The following is a 13,700-nucleotide window of genomic DNA, read 5'->3' as shown; positions in this document are numbered from 1 at the left end:
GTTGCAAAAGGTCACACAAAGAAGCTCTTGAAGAAACGTCAAGTAAGGCAAGGATGGTCCAATCAGATAGTGTCAGAGCCAGTTGAAGCGAAGGAGATAAAAGCACAACCGATGCTAGAGGGTCTGCATATGCAAGAAGAGCCGAAGATATTATGGTTGCAAAGAGACAGGTTATTCCTATGCCTCCGATGCCAGACAAGAAAGATCCAGTGGTTGAAGAGGTGCTGATGGTTCCAAGCCAGGAAAATATGTTGGCAGATTCAGCTTGGATGGTCAAATCCCTAGGGAGTGTGCTCATGGCCGATAAGTGGGATTTGTTGATAAGGTTGAAGCAGTAGTGATGGACGAGATTCCATCCCGGGGAGGCCACCTAATAAAAATGTAACCTATCACGTGAGTTCAACAGAAGGGTATTTAAAGTTCTTGAAACTTACAGAAATATATATACAGAAGGGCATTATTTTTTCAAAATTGAAGAAAACTTAGAGATTTTAAAAGAAAAGGGAACATTATATTCTTACCAAAATTCACTAATAAGGAGTTTTACAAACATGTTTTGAACGCACGTGATATGGTAGTTTTACACATAGTGAAGCCCCCGAGGATTCCATATTCTAAAACAGGGGGAGAGCATGAGTCAAGTGGCGGCGGCTCTTTTGATGGAGATAGCACATGAGAGACGGACTCCACTTCCTCAAGGTATGATATTTACGATATTATGCATGTAGATGAGGTGGTCACAAAGCAGTAGGAGACAGGTATAGAGATGCCTTGTGTGGTCTAGGGGGTTGGGCAACCCTCTCTTTTGCTTCAGGATGCTTGGGTGTCGAAGGTTGGTGCCATGTTGTTGATAGATATACTTTTGAAGGTTGCTTTACAACCAGTTTTGCACCGTTTACAAAGCTCTTTGGATGCAGATTATGTTATAGAGAGCCCTCTAGCAGGTAAGAGCCTAGTGATGTATGGTGCAGATGCTTCGCAAGTTGGTGAACAGACTCATTTTGTGTACCCCCTGACATCGTTAAATCAGACATCTCATCACGTCCAAGCGGCGTATCTGTCGGATTCTGCAAAAAAAAACAATAAGACAGCTTTCTGTAAGTATAAACATATAATTTATAAAACAATACAACAAATAGAATAGAGTAAACCCTAATACTAACCATGCCGCCGTGATGACTCGGAATGTCTATCAAAGCGTTTAAGCCCTTCCTGCCTACGTACTTGCGTTCGTACGGTGTGGGATCACATCCTGTCATCGACCACTGTCAAAACATACAAAGAATCCATTATGTTAGAATTTAAAAACCCCTAAACCCTAAACTATCAAACCTAAAGACCAATGCGAAAACACTTATAAAATCGGACTCAAATGATGCCACACCCGCTGCTCCCCAAGTGGTGCGAGCTCCCTGCCTCTACTCGCGCTTTGGCTACCTCCTTTTTTTGCTTCCACTTGTCGGGATTCTCGCGCGCTGCTTTCTTCGCATTCTTCCAATCTTCTTTGGCAAGTCAATCTGGTCTATTCCACCCATGCTTAATTGCTTTTTGCACTTCGGAACGCTTGTGCTTGCAGTATTTGCGTATTCAAACTTTCATCGGTCTTCATTAAAGTGGTCATCCCGTGTTGAAACGGAAAACTCATCATGCAGCATGCTAATGACTCTGTCTTTTAAATCACTTAGTACTTCACTCCAGGTGTTTAGTATGTAGTGTCGAAACACTTGGGAGCAAAGACCGCGCATGCGCAAGATCACCTTCTTGCCTTCATCATCCAAGATGATGCTACCGCTGAAGTCGACGGAGTAAGGCAAGCCCTCTCGCTGGTGACGCATGAACCTGGATGTCCCGGAAGGGGTCTCTAGTGGCGTGTCGATGGGCGTACGGATGTCAGGTTTCTCCACTAGAGTCTGGGCCCCGAAGCAAGGAGTGTCGATTGGAGTGACTCCTGGAGGAGTAGTTAGTGATGTGTAACTGCTAGGAACGATCGTCAGCCACACAAAACCTGGTGTAGATGGTGATGTCGTGGCTGGTGTGGGGATGGGCAAAGAAGGGGAGGATAAAGAGCCTCATTGAACACGAGGAAGTGTCGAGGTATCGGCGGTGGTATCCCCACAAAAACCGTCACCGCCACCACTAGAGCGCCGGTGCCTAGACGAGTGTGAAGATCGTCTCATCGACATCAAAGCTTCGGAGTGCGCTAAATGCTCCAAAACAGAGGGAGACGCTAAAGGAGTAGGAACCAGTGATGGTGCTCCAGAGCGATGACGCTCCACGTATCACTATCTCTTTTGGGGTGACAAAGAAGAAAAAAACTCATCATCATCCATACCTGCATTAAACACATGAACATTTAATCTTAATATTGAATGAATTGAGAAGAAAACATGGACAAGTAGAGAGAGAGAGAGAGGACTCATAAAGGGGGAGGGATTCTTGTGTAGAGAGATTTCATTGAATTTGTGTGAATTTGTAAAAGCACTGCACTCTGGGTACGATGGAGACTGAAGCTACATGTGATGGTCTGCTCTTAGAAGTTGCTTGCCCCACCATTAAATCTAATTGATCGGGTGAAGGAGATGTTGAGAAGCAGTAGTAGTGCTTCTTAGTGTCTCTTTCACCCGATCAACTAGATCTAGCGGTGGGACGAGCAGCATCTATATTGAGCAGACCTTTGCGATTGCAGCTTCAGTCTCCATCCCAGTCGGAGTGTAGTGCTCATCGTCCCTGCTTGTGAGAACATATCTAGAGCATACGTACCTGGAGTGGATGCAAAGACCATTAAATACAATGACGCAATGATGCATGTAGACAGAAATGGACAAAAAGCCACGTGAATACAATATATATTATAAAAATGGAGCAAAATTGTTCAAATACAATATTTATGGCTTTAAGAGGTCTCTCTCTCATCCTTGCAAAGCTCATCATAACTTCTATATCTATATAGAGCTATCCGTTTCAACAGATGTCCTCCGTTTCATTTTGTAGATCCTCCGCATGCACCCCATAGAGACTAGCAGCTTGATGCTCGTTTGGCAACACCTCAGCGGCTTTTGACTGAGCATCTTCTACGATCTCCTCCATTGATGCCATTGTGATTGGCACATGGTAGCCTTCATACGTCCGTGCACTACACGGGGCTACCTCTATGACGTACCACCAGTTTGATGCAGACTTTGTAGGATGAAATACCACCTGCCAGAGCCACATAACTTACATGAGAGCTTCCAAGCACATAACTTCTGAAATTGGATGTTAACTATCTACATACTTACTTGTTCACAATGCTCGGGTGGTACGAAAGTGTCTCTTAGGTCATTCCATTTCTTAGTTGAATCCACCTCAAGAAAACCAGACTCTCCTCTAGGCACAATAGCGTTGCGACCCTCCATGATTATCTTGAACCATTGCACGTCAAACAAGTCAACAAAAAATCCTCTATAATCGATCCTCAAAATCTCTTGTAGCGTGCCAAAGTAAGTGAGTTATGCCACCATAGGATCTGCATCAAAGGATCGTCGTTGACTAGACTGTTCAAATTTTGCCATGATTCCACAATCTTGAGTAAAATGCTTTTTGTCGATCCGTTCCACCATAAAATGTCGACCTTTACACCATGCTGCTGTGTATGATTTATACTACAACCAACAAAGATTATGAGTGGCCGTTCAAACATCTAGAAAGTCACTAATCATACATTGCAAACTTACCTTGGTCGTGCAACCCTGAGAGTACTCCCACTCCTCCTCAGTCACTTCTTCACCGCACTGGTGTGCACTTTTCAATTGGTTGTGCAACCATCTTAAGCTCATGAATGTTGGTAGGCACTTGAGACCCGTCGGATAGCACATCGGTGGTTGTCTTCCTCGTCTCCACTTGATTCTTACTCTTTGTTGCTCTTGCTTTGCATCCTCATATTGTGAAATCCACTTTTGCACCACTGGATTGTGAGCATGCAAAATTGGTTGATTTTAGCCTCTAGATCTTCCATCATCTTCTTCTCAACACCGAGATTCCACATGACAATCCCAAATATACGCTCATCATCTATGTTTCGCCATAGCATGTCCCCAGCTTCATCAAATCTGTCTAACCACTCTCCAATGCAGACTAGGGACTCTGATACCATCCAACCTTCTGCCATGCAACCCGCCGTACTTGCCTTCTGTTACGCATTTTCATAAAAGTTCTAAAAATAACATCCATCTTGAATGTATTGTGCCAGCTATTTCCACCTCATCAACTGTGTGAACAAGAAGATGCACCTGAATGGTTAGCATGGTAGTAGGAAAGTTTTTCTCAAACATGCACACAACCTCCGCAGCGTTTAGTTTGGCGAATGGTATGAAGTCTACGTTGATCTCCTTTTGTGAGATCCATTGCACCAACTTCGCAAGTTTGTATATTGTGTTACAGACGTCAAGAGACAACATCCCTCAATGGCCACTGGTAAAATAAACTGCAAAACACGTGCAGCAATGTTATTAAAGTCCACACACGTATTTGTTACACAACTCCCACTATGATATATTCCACTATGAACATACCTGACACATTTTATGCTAGTCGTGTGACTTCAAACCGATAAGCTTTGCTTCTTTAGTAAAACACATTCGGAGCGAGTGCATTACGCCAGTGGGGTCCAAACAGATCGAATGGTCTCTTTTACTTTGCGTTCTTGGGCTCCTGTGAAAATCCATGGCGCTTTAGGGAGTTTTATCGATCCATCGGATGCTCTCTGCGGCCAATATTGCTCCTTACGATCCACATTTCTAAGGTCAACCCTGGCTCCCAAAGTGTCTTTCTTGCCGTTCAGATGTCCCATAGCAGATTACCCACATTCTTGAATATGTGCATTGGATCAAGCAAGTGATTGATCATGAGTCAGGGCCAATATGGTAACTCGTACCATAGAGAGAGTCTCTTCATCCCTGAGGGAAAACCGTCATCACACATCTCCTTCTGCTCTAACCATGCTTGTGCAGACATCCTCGGTGGCTCTCTTCCCAAAAAGCCGTCGCGTAACACATGATTCTCTGGAAGATACGTTTAATGACCTTCGTAGACTTGCTTCTTCAATGAGGATGCCCACGTGCATTCAGTTTAGGTCCACATGTGACACATGCTCTGTATCCGCTTGTTTGAAGCTCTGCATGTATACACATGACAATAGATAAGCTTGAGAAAAACCAAGATTTACAGTGTTTGAGTTTAAGTGTGAGTCACGTGAGCATTCTACTAGTCCGGGATAGTCATGCATGGTCCACATTAGAATGCTTCTGATCAAAGCATTCCGTCGACCTGTGTGTTGACTCATATCCACCAGTTTTATGCCAATCCACAATTGTTGTAGCTCTTCCAATAGTGGAAAAAGATACACATCCATATTCTTCACTTTATACCACCCCAACACAATCAAGCTTAGCCAATAGGTACCCCTTCTTCGTAGTCAACCATGGAGGAATGTTGTAGTTGACAATGACAACGGGCCATACACTGTAAGATGTTGATCTTTGACCAAATGGATTTATGCCATCCATAGCCAGGCCTAGGCGCAAATTTTGAGCTTCCATGGCAAAATCCAACCATGTTTCATCTATATGTTTCCAGACTGCGCAATCTGCAAGAATCCATAGCACACAATCCGAAGATTTATTCTCCTCATGCCATGATGCTAGCGCGACCATGGACTTACTTTCGAAGAAATGCTTGATGCAAGGAAGCTGAGGAAAATGTCGCAAAACCTTTTGTGGAAATTTTTTTCCATGGGGATCTACTAGATATCTCTCGGAATCACATTTCGGACACTTCTCCATGTCTATGTATTGCCATCTGAAAAGAATGCAGTCGTTAGGACAAGCATGGATCGAATTATAATCCATCCCCAAGTTTTGCAACATCTTTCTTGCTTCCTCTCTAGAATCATATGTGCTGTTTGAGCAATCTACACAACAAAAAAATGCAGTACAATTGTGTAAAAATCTATCAGATCATTATACATCTAGAGTTTTTTATTAAAGTAAACACATTGTAATAGATCACCTGAAACGCGTTGTGACGCTAGTGTCACTCCATCCAAACTTTTTCTGCACGTTGAGAAGAACTAGGAGCGTCTTCAATCTAGACACACGTGCTCCATCATACAATGGCGTATCGGCTTCACTTTTCATATCATCATAGATAAGCCTTTCTGAATCCATGATCGTCTCAATCATTTCATCGATCTCGGGCTCAAACATTGCCTCAGTGGGAATGTGGTCTGCATGATCATCCCCCGAGCTGTCTGAGGCTACATCTTGGTGGCCTCACATATGCTGCTTGACCAAAGCGCCTGTGAACACGTCTATTGGGTTGTAAGATTGTTGCTTGTTGGCCAGCATCAGAGTCCAACGAGTTATAATTGGCAACAACTCGATCTATAATAGATGGATCGAACTTGCCAAATTCGTGAACGTGCTGCAAAGAAACACGTCTTGTTCGTCGCACAGCATGCTTGCATTGATTATAGGGACATGAGATCCTCGTTGAGAGATAGGTGTTGGACGGCCCCACATCCTCGTCACTACTCATAATGAGGGTGAAAACCTTATAACCTGGACATAAATTTAATCTTCTATTGACATCCTCCATCTTTTATCTCTCTCTCTCTCTCTCTCTCTCTCTCTCTCTCTCTCTCTCTCTCTCTCTCTCTCTCTCTCTCTCTTTGTTCACACTCTAAACTACCTCACATTCTGTAGTCATATCCAATCCCCGCACACCTCGGTCTAAAGGTGCACAGAGATCAGAACCACTGGGTCATAATCTCGTCTTTATTGGTCAATGCCTATATTTGTGGGTACAAGAAACCTACACACCCACATCTACATGATAGTGCGTGTAGTGGACAAATCCCCTTTGCCTCTTCTCTAGCTGTAGCATTTCACAGCATCTTAACATCTTATCACAGTAGATCTTTGCTCGAGGGATTACTTAGCACATTACATGTTGGCCTCCAATCTGAGTATCATGTTGTTGAAAGCTTTCCAGCTTAAGGTCGCATTTGTAGAGAGGAAGAGAGGGATCACCGTTCGTCTAACTCTGATTTTTTTTACCGTAATCTCGAAGGTAGACTCTTATATAAAAACTCAATCCAAAATCTAATCTTAAATCTAACCTAATTGAACATGTGGTGATTTACGGCTAACTGAATATGGTTACTGTGTGAGTTAATAGGTGTCACATTCTGATGGGAATATACATATTGTCGTGTAACTAGTGTTTCCTCTTTGGGCAAAGCGCACCTTCATTGACATGCACTAAAATCTAACCTAAATCTAAAAAAACTAGTCCATCGAACATAAATCTAGATCTAATTTAATTTTAAACTCAAAATAAACATAAATCTAATCTAATCTAACGTAAATAAACCTAAATCTAATCTAACGTAAATCTAACTCAAAATAAACCTCAATCTAATCTAATCTAACCTAAATAAACCTAAATTTAATCGAACGTAAATCTAAATCTAACCTAATCTGGAACTCAACATAAACATAAATCTAAACGTAATCTAACCTAACCTAATTTAATTTTTAACCTAATCTCTTTCTCTCTTTGTTTTCTCCTCTTACCTCTCTCTTTCGTCTTCTCCCCCTCTCTCTCTCTTTCTCTTTGTTTTCTCCTCTCTCTCTCTCTCTCTCTCTCTCTCTCTCTCTCTCTCTCTCTCTCTCTCTCTCTCAAACACACAATATGTGTGTGTGTGAGAGAGAGAGAGAGAGAGGGAGAGAGAGAGAAAGAGGGGGAGGGAACATGAGAGAGAGGAGAGGGAAGAAGAATACATGGCTCTCCTTCCTCTCCTCGTGTGTGTGTGTGTGTGTGTGTGTGTGTGTGTGTGTGTGTGTGTGTGTGTGTGTGTGTGTGTGTGGAGAAGAAAGAGAGGGAGAGGGAGAGCACGGGTTACCTCTTTGCTTGCTTGAGCGTCAAAAACTCAATTCTGAGATATGAGTTTTTGGGTGCTCTCGGTTTATTTTTTACCCCCGTCGGCATCGCTATGGACGTCGGTATGAGCGTCGCTATGTTACAAATAAACTAGCGACGCCATGAATTTTCACTTTTAAACATCGCATTGCGAGCGTACCTCTTGCAGTGCTACTGCTTCTCTCGACTATTGATTGGATACCACCACCGGCTAGGCCCGCATTTGGGTGCCCCATCATAGAAGCCTCCCGCACCTACTTGCCTCCAAGATAGTTGTATATTATTGTTGCAAAACCCTTAAGTTTGCTGCCATTGAGCTTCGAAAAGTCACACCTGTTGCCTTGTAGATCAAAGCGATGAGGAGCCGTTAGCATGGTGGGAAGCAGCTTCAATGGTCTGTGAGCTTTGTTAGAGAAAAAAAAACGATTGAATGTAATGCACAAAGTTTTTCCTGTGTCCATACAGTTGCATAAAAAATTAGCATTAACAATACATCACCAACATGTTAGGTGATTTGTACATTTAGCTTGACACGTTGACATGATGTTGTATGCTCATTAACATCGCCGATCAATGTGATCATCCTCTCCACATTTGGCAATGGAAAGCTAGGAGACTCTCTCTCTCTCTCTCTCTCTCTCTCTCTCTCTCTCTCTCTCTCTCTCTCTCTCTCTCTCTCTCTCTCTCTCTCTCTCTCTCTCTCTCTCTCTACCTTCAAGATTCTCTTGTGACTCATGAGCCATAACATAGCCAGTCATGGTCCATTTTCTCCGCATCCATGGTTGTCCATCTATTAGGATACATACAACACCGTCTCTTGCTAAAAATTAGTCGTTCAAAGACGTGCATTTGTCAAGGAGAATATTGAATCCCACAATCTTTGTGTAAAAGTCACTACAAGTGAGAGACGGCTCTCGTTAGACGCCATTCTCACTATGAGGAAAAACACCACACAAGATCATGAACAAGATTCCACGTTAAAAAGTGAGGCAGGATCCACGTCAAGGATCCTGAATAATTTCATCTCTTAATTTTAGAAGAGTGATGAAAAACATAGGGCATCAGATTTTTGGTCTAAGGTGGAAGATCTCAAAACTTCAAGTTTAAAGTTGAAGGGGAGGCCATCTTGTACCACAGCAGAGGAATCATGAGATTGGTGGCTGCATATGACTGTCTTGACACAGCGCTTGTGGTGTCGGATCATCTGCTAAATCTAGTGTTGAGAGTCTTAGTTGAGAGAGGGAAGGGCCATGAGATAGAAGCAGGAGAAGTATTAAACAATTCTAGCTATTTGGAAGGTGTGCAAGATGCAATTTCATCCAATGACCAAACCTTGGCTCAAGCTTACGTCTCATGGAAGTGTCATCCACCTCCTTACCATGGTAGCACTTCATTGCAAGCTATGGACTTGAAGCATTTGTTTTGGAAGGCTGAATCCTTGGAGGACGTGAGATACTTAGCCTGTAGGAGATGGCTAAAGGAGAAGCAAAAAGGTCTCCAAAAGAAGCACAAGGGAAAAGGTCTCCAAAAGAAGTGCAAAGGCCCTAACTCCCATCCTTTCCTTGCTGCACTTTTGAAAAATATAGAGAAACCATTGTCTTTGTTACTTGAAGCTAGCACAAGTGTAGTTAGCGCAATGCTTGCCCAATAACCTAAAGAGATTAAGGGATCTCACAATAAGTTTGTCCACGGCATGGACATATGGAAAAGTGCTAAGGTGTTCAAAACGTAGATGGTGAAGACTGAAGGCTTAGAAGTCGTTTGTCAAAGCTATGGAAGCCTACATTATCGTGAATTTTTTGAATCAAACTTCCAACTCATGATGAGATGGGTAAAGGATCTGGAAGTCAACATAGATAGCTTCCTAGTCTTGCAAGTATCAAGGAATAATTTCTTTTTTGGTTGAGCAAGTTTCACTTGCTAAGTTGAAGGAGGGACGATCAAAAAGCAAAAAAGGTATTTTAAGTTGCAGCTTCTAGTTGTCTATCAGCTTTTTAGACTCGTTGTGGATCAAAGTTGTATTGCTATAGCTGTAGGATTTGACATGTAGGGGTGTCCTAATACGGTAGAGAAACCACATTTAGTCTAGGTAAAATAAGTCACCCTACTCTTCACATGTCTTTCAGCTTTTTGTGATGTGGTTACTGCTATGAAAAAGTGGAGGTTGTACATACACATAGTTACAGGTGCATGTCTTCATTTTGAACACAGGGCACCTCTCTAAAGTCTTTTACAAATTTTGAATGATTGCGTCTTCACTGTCTTTAGTTTAGGGGGACATGTTGCAGGTGCAAACTTCCCTTATCTCGGCCATCTTTTTCAATTTTATACTAGGATTAAGTGAATGATTGAGGTGTGCAAGGCAGTTAAAATTAATGTTATAACTTTCCCTAGTCTATGTAGAAGCATAATGTCATGTCTCTTCAAATCCTCTTCAAGAGATAGTTCAACAAAGTGAAAATTTTCTATTGTGAGATCCCCATATCTCCATTTGGCTGAACTCTACTTAAGTATACACACATTTATCCTCTCTGATATGTCCGTGTTAATGTTTGTCCAGAGTGCAAAAAGATCAAGCTAGGACCCATACATATTCATGATAGTACTGGAACATGATACACTCGGGGAACAAGCATAGGTTTCTTGGACCATAGCTTGTAAGTCAACCAATAAGCTGTGGAAGGGTCTCTAGTCTACTTCATCTCGTCATCTACATCAATATACAAGAGCCTACTCTCTTTTGTGCTCTTCTCAATGGAGATACAAGTCTTTCCAAGATGCCTCCTTTTAATCAGCTACGCGATAGCTTAGATTGGTATTTTCTGCTTCATCTAAACAAATCAATGTAGGTCTAGACTATAAAGACTTGTACTAGGGGTCTCTCAAGGACAAATGTTGCCTAGTATGCAACCATAATGTGCTAGTGTTTTCCCTCCACAATTGAACCTATCCGAGCTATACATGGAAAATCATCATATGATATTATTTGAAATGGATACAATTTTCTGCTTGGAATTTGAAAAATATATCCTCTATTAACACTTGAGTCTACCTACATCTCAAAGCCTAAGCAGAACACTCCTTCCATCAAATTTGATATGTTGTGTATATAGGTTTTGTATGCCTTGTAGTGAATAGACAAATTATCACATTACTTATTGTGTTTCACTTTGAGCAAGGAATCAAGTTTTCCTTAGCTTGCAAGATCGAATGGTGTTAAAGCTTCACCAGCTTTTGGTGAATTTAGAGACTACTTTTGAGGTTTTCTCTTCCTTTTTCTTTGGGGAGATACGTTATACAACAGTGAATTGATTGAAACATGATTTCACCCTTGGGAAATACACCTATATAATATACTCCATTACATTGCATTAGGGTTGCCCACCTATACAGCATACTACATTGCATTAGGGCTTCTCACCTAGAAGAATTGCTAAGAAGAGGTATTGTCATTTATGTGTATGGGGGGTGCTTCTCTCCAAGTGATAACCTTCAAGAAGGCACGACTTGACTATTTGATAAAGACTTCTTCTACACAAGTCTTCCTCACTGGTAACTTCTTAGCCATGCAGAAAGTCAATTTCATTTTTGAGGTGGTTGCTATATGTTTTTTCAAAAGAAAGAAAAAGAGATAGGCATTATCATGTATGCAAGATGGTTTTGCTTTAAAACATCTCGAAAGAACACCTATGTTTTCTCAAAAGAGGAAGCGAGATCTTTTGTCTGCATGGCTAAGAAGTTACCAGTGAGGAAGACTTGTGCAGAAGAGGTCTTTGTCAAAGAGTCAAATCGGTCCTTCCCTGAAGATCTTCACTATGCGGAGACAATCAAAGACATGCATTCGGATCCATCACCATGCAACCTACACATGATGCTAGGCTGGACAATCGCCCAGGGAGCAGCAACCCCATAAATGACAAGACCTTGTCTTAGCAACTCTTCTAGGTGGGAAGCCCTACTGCAATGAATTATGTTGTATAGGCAGGAAGCCCTAATGCAATGCAATGAAGTATATTGTATAGCTGTAGTTCACGTACATGGTGAAATCCTGTTACAAGCATTTCACGTGTTGTATAACGTAGATCCCCATAGAAAAAGGAGGAAAAAACGTCAAAAGAAATCTCTAAATTCACTAAAACCCGATCAAGCTTTAACACCATTTGGTCTTGCAAGTTTCAAGGAAAACTTGATTCCTTGCTCAAAGTGCAAAGCAACAAGGAATGTGATAATTTGTTTATTCATTGCAAGGCATATGAGAGGAACTGCAACCAAGTCACAACCACAATGAGGTCGTGTTTGGAATTGAACTTTTTCATACTTCCTCAGAGTGTTCGTGTGTATTCTCTTTCATTCTCTAAAGTCCAAATGACAACAAAACCTTTATACACAGCATATCGAGTTTTATGGCAGGAGGAGTGTTCTGCTCAAGCTTTGAGATTCAGGTAGACTCAAGCTCTAATAGAGGAGATATTTCTTAAATTCCAAGCAAAAAACTATATCATTTCAAATGATATCATCTGTTGATTCTCCATGTATAGCTCGGACAAGTTCAATTGTGGAGGAAAACACTAGGAAATATTTGTCCTTGAGAACCCCCTCATGCAAGTCCTTATAGTCTAGAACTACATTGATTCATTTAGATGAAGCAAAAAAAGACCAAGCTAAGATATCCCTTAGCTAATTCAAAGGAGACGGCTTGGAAAGACTTGTATCTCCACTGAGGAGGAGCACAAAAGAGAGAAGGCTCTTGTATAATGATGTAGATGAGGAGACAAAATAGACCAGATGTAAAGTGTGAGCTTTGTCATAAGGTGTGAGTCAAGGAGAGGAGAGTGGATTTATCCCACATACTGTGGAGCAAGGCTGTAGATCTACTTAAATCTCATTTCTTCAATCAATAAACAACAACTCATTTTGCACTACATGCTTGTCTATGGTGAGCTTGTGCTAAGCTAAGTCAATACTCAAGATTGTGTTTATGAGTCCAAGCTAATTCTATCTTGGAACCTAATTCACTTGAGTGATAACCTTGCTTACACACACTTGCACCATGTTTCTCTTTCATCCACCATAGCTAGCACGATCCAATTCCTAATTTGGTATCAGAGTTATGGTGTGCTAGCTAGGATTGTTGTTGTACTTTTGTGTGTTAGTTTTTTCGCCTTAAATAGCCTTGCACGTGGTGGGAACACCCTATTTTTGGGGGCCTTTGACCCTTTTTAAAGGCAAAAAGGGCCACCCCAATTGGGCGCCCAAGGCGGACTTCAGCCAGGCGGTGAATCCGTTTGAAATCCATTTTCAGGTCCCGAACTAAGCCTAACCGGCCGTCCGCACCCGCGCCTGTTCGATCGGCCACGACCAACTGCTTGAAACGCGCCTGGCCTGACCCCGCGAACGTCTGCTGCTACCGTCTGGTCACGGACCTGACCCGGCGCGCTCAATTTCTTTTTACAAACAGTTTTGGGTCCATCCCTACGGGGCCCCCCTTCCCGCGGCAGCTGCCTGGTTTGCCACCTTATGCCAAGCCCCCAAAGCACCAATTTCTAAGCGGGCAGTCCTGCCTCAAGCCTCCCAGCACCTCCAAAAGGCCTTAGCTTGACTTGCCCACTGGCATTAGCCCCATATCCCACGGCCCCAAAATCTTGAATCCTTAAGCACATCATAAAAGCCCCTTCTTGCGCTGAGTTTAGTTACTATGCTTCAAGGGGAGGACATTGCTATCCTAGTGAACAGGCTTAAGA

At 42.2% G+C, this 13,700-nt stretch overlaps 2 pseudogenes; both read left to right on the top strand.

The window, feature by feature from the left end:
* Nucleotides 1–227: 227 nt before the first annotated feature.
* LOC147438968 (uncharacterized) lies at nt 228–990 on the top strand (annotated as a pseudogene).
* Nucleotides 991–8,331: 7,341 nt separating this feature from the next.
* LOC147438967 (uncharacterized) lies at nt 8,332–9,888 on the top strand (annotated as a pseudogene).
* The last annotated feature ends 3,812 nt before the right edge of the window (nt 9,889–13,700 follow it).

This window comes from Adiantum capillus-veneris, chromosome 16 (assembly GCF_014529385.1).
Source record: "Adiantum capillus-veneris isolate H3 chromosome 16, ASM1452938v2, whole genome shotgun sequence".
NCBI classification, from domain to species: Eukaryota; Viridiplantae; Streptophyta; class Polypodiopsida; order Polypodiales; family Pteridaceae; genus Adiantum; species Adiantum capillus-veneris.
Note: the sequence above shows the minus strand (reverse complement) of the source record. Positions and strands in the feature narration are given on the sequence as shown.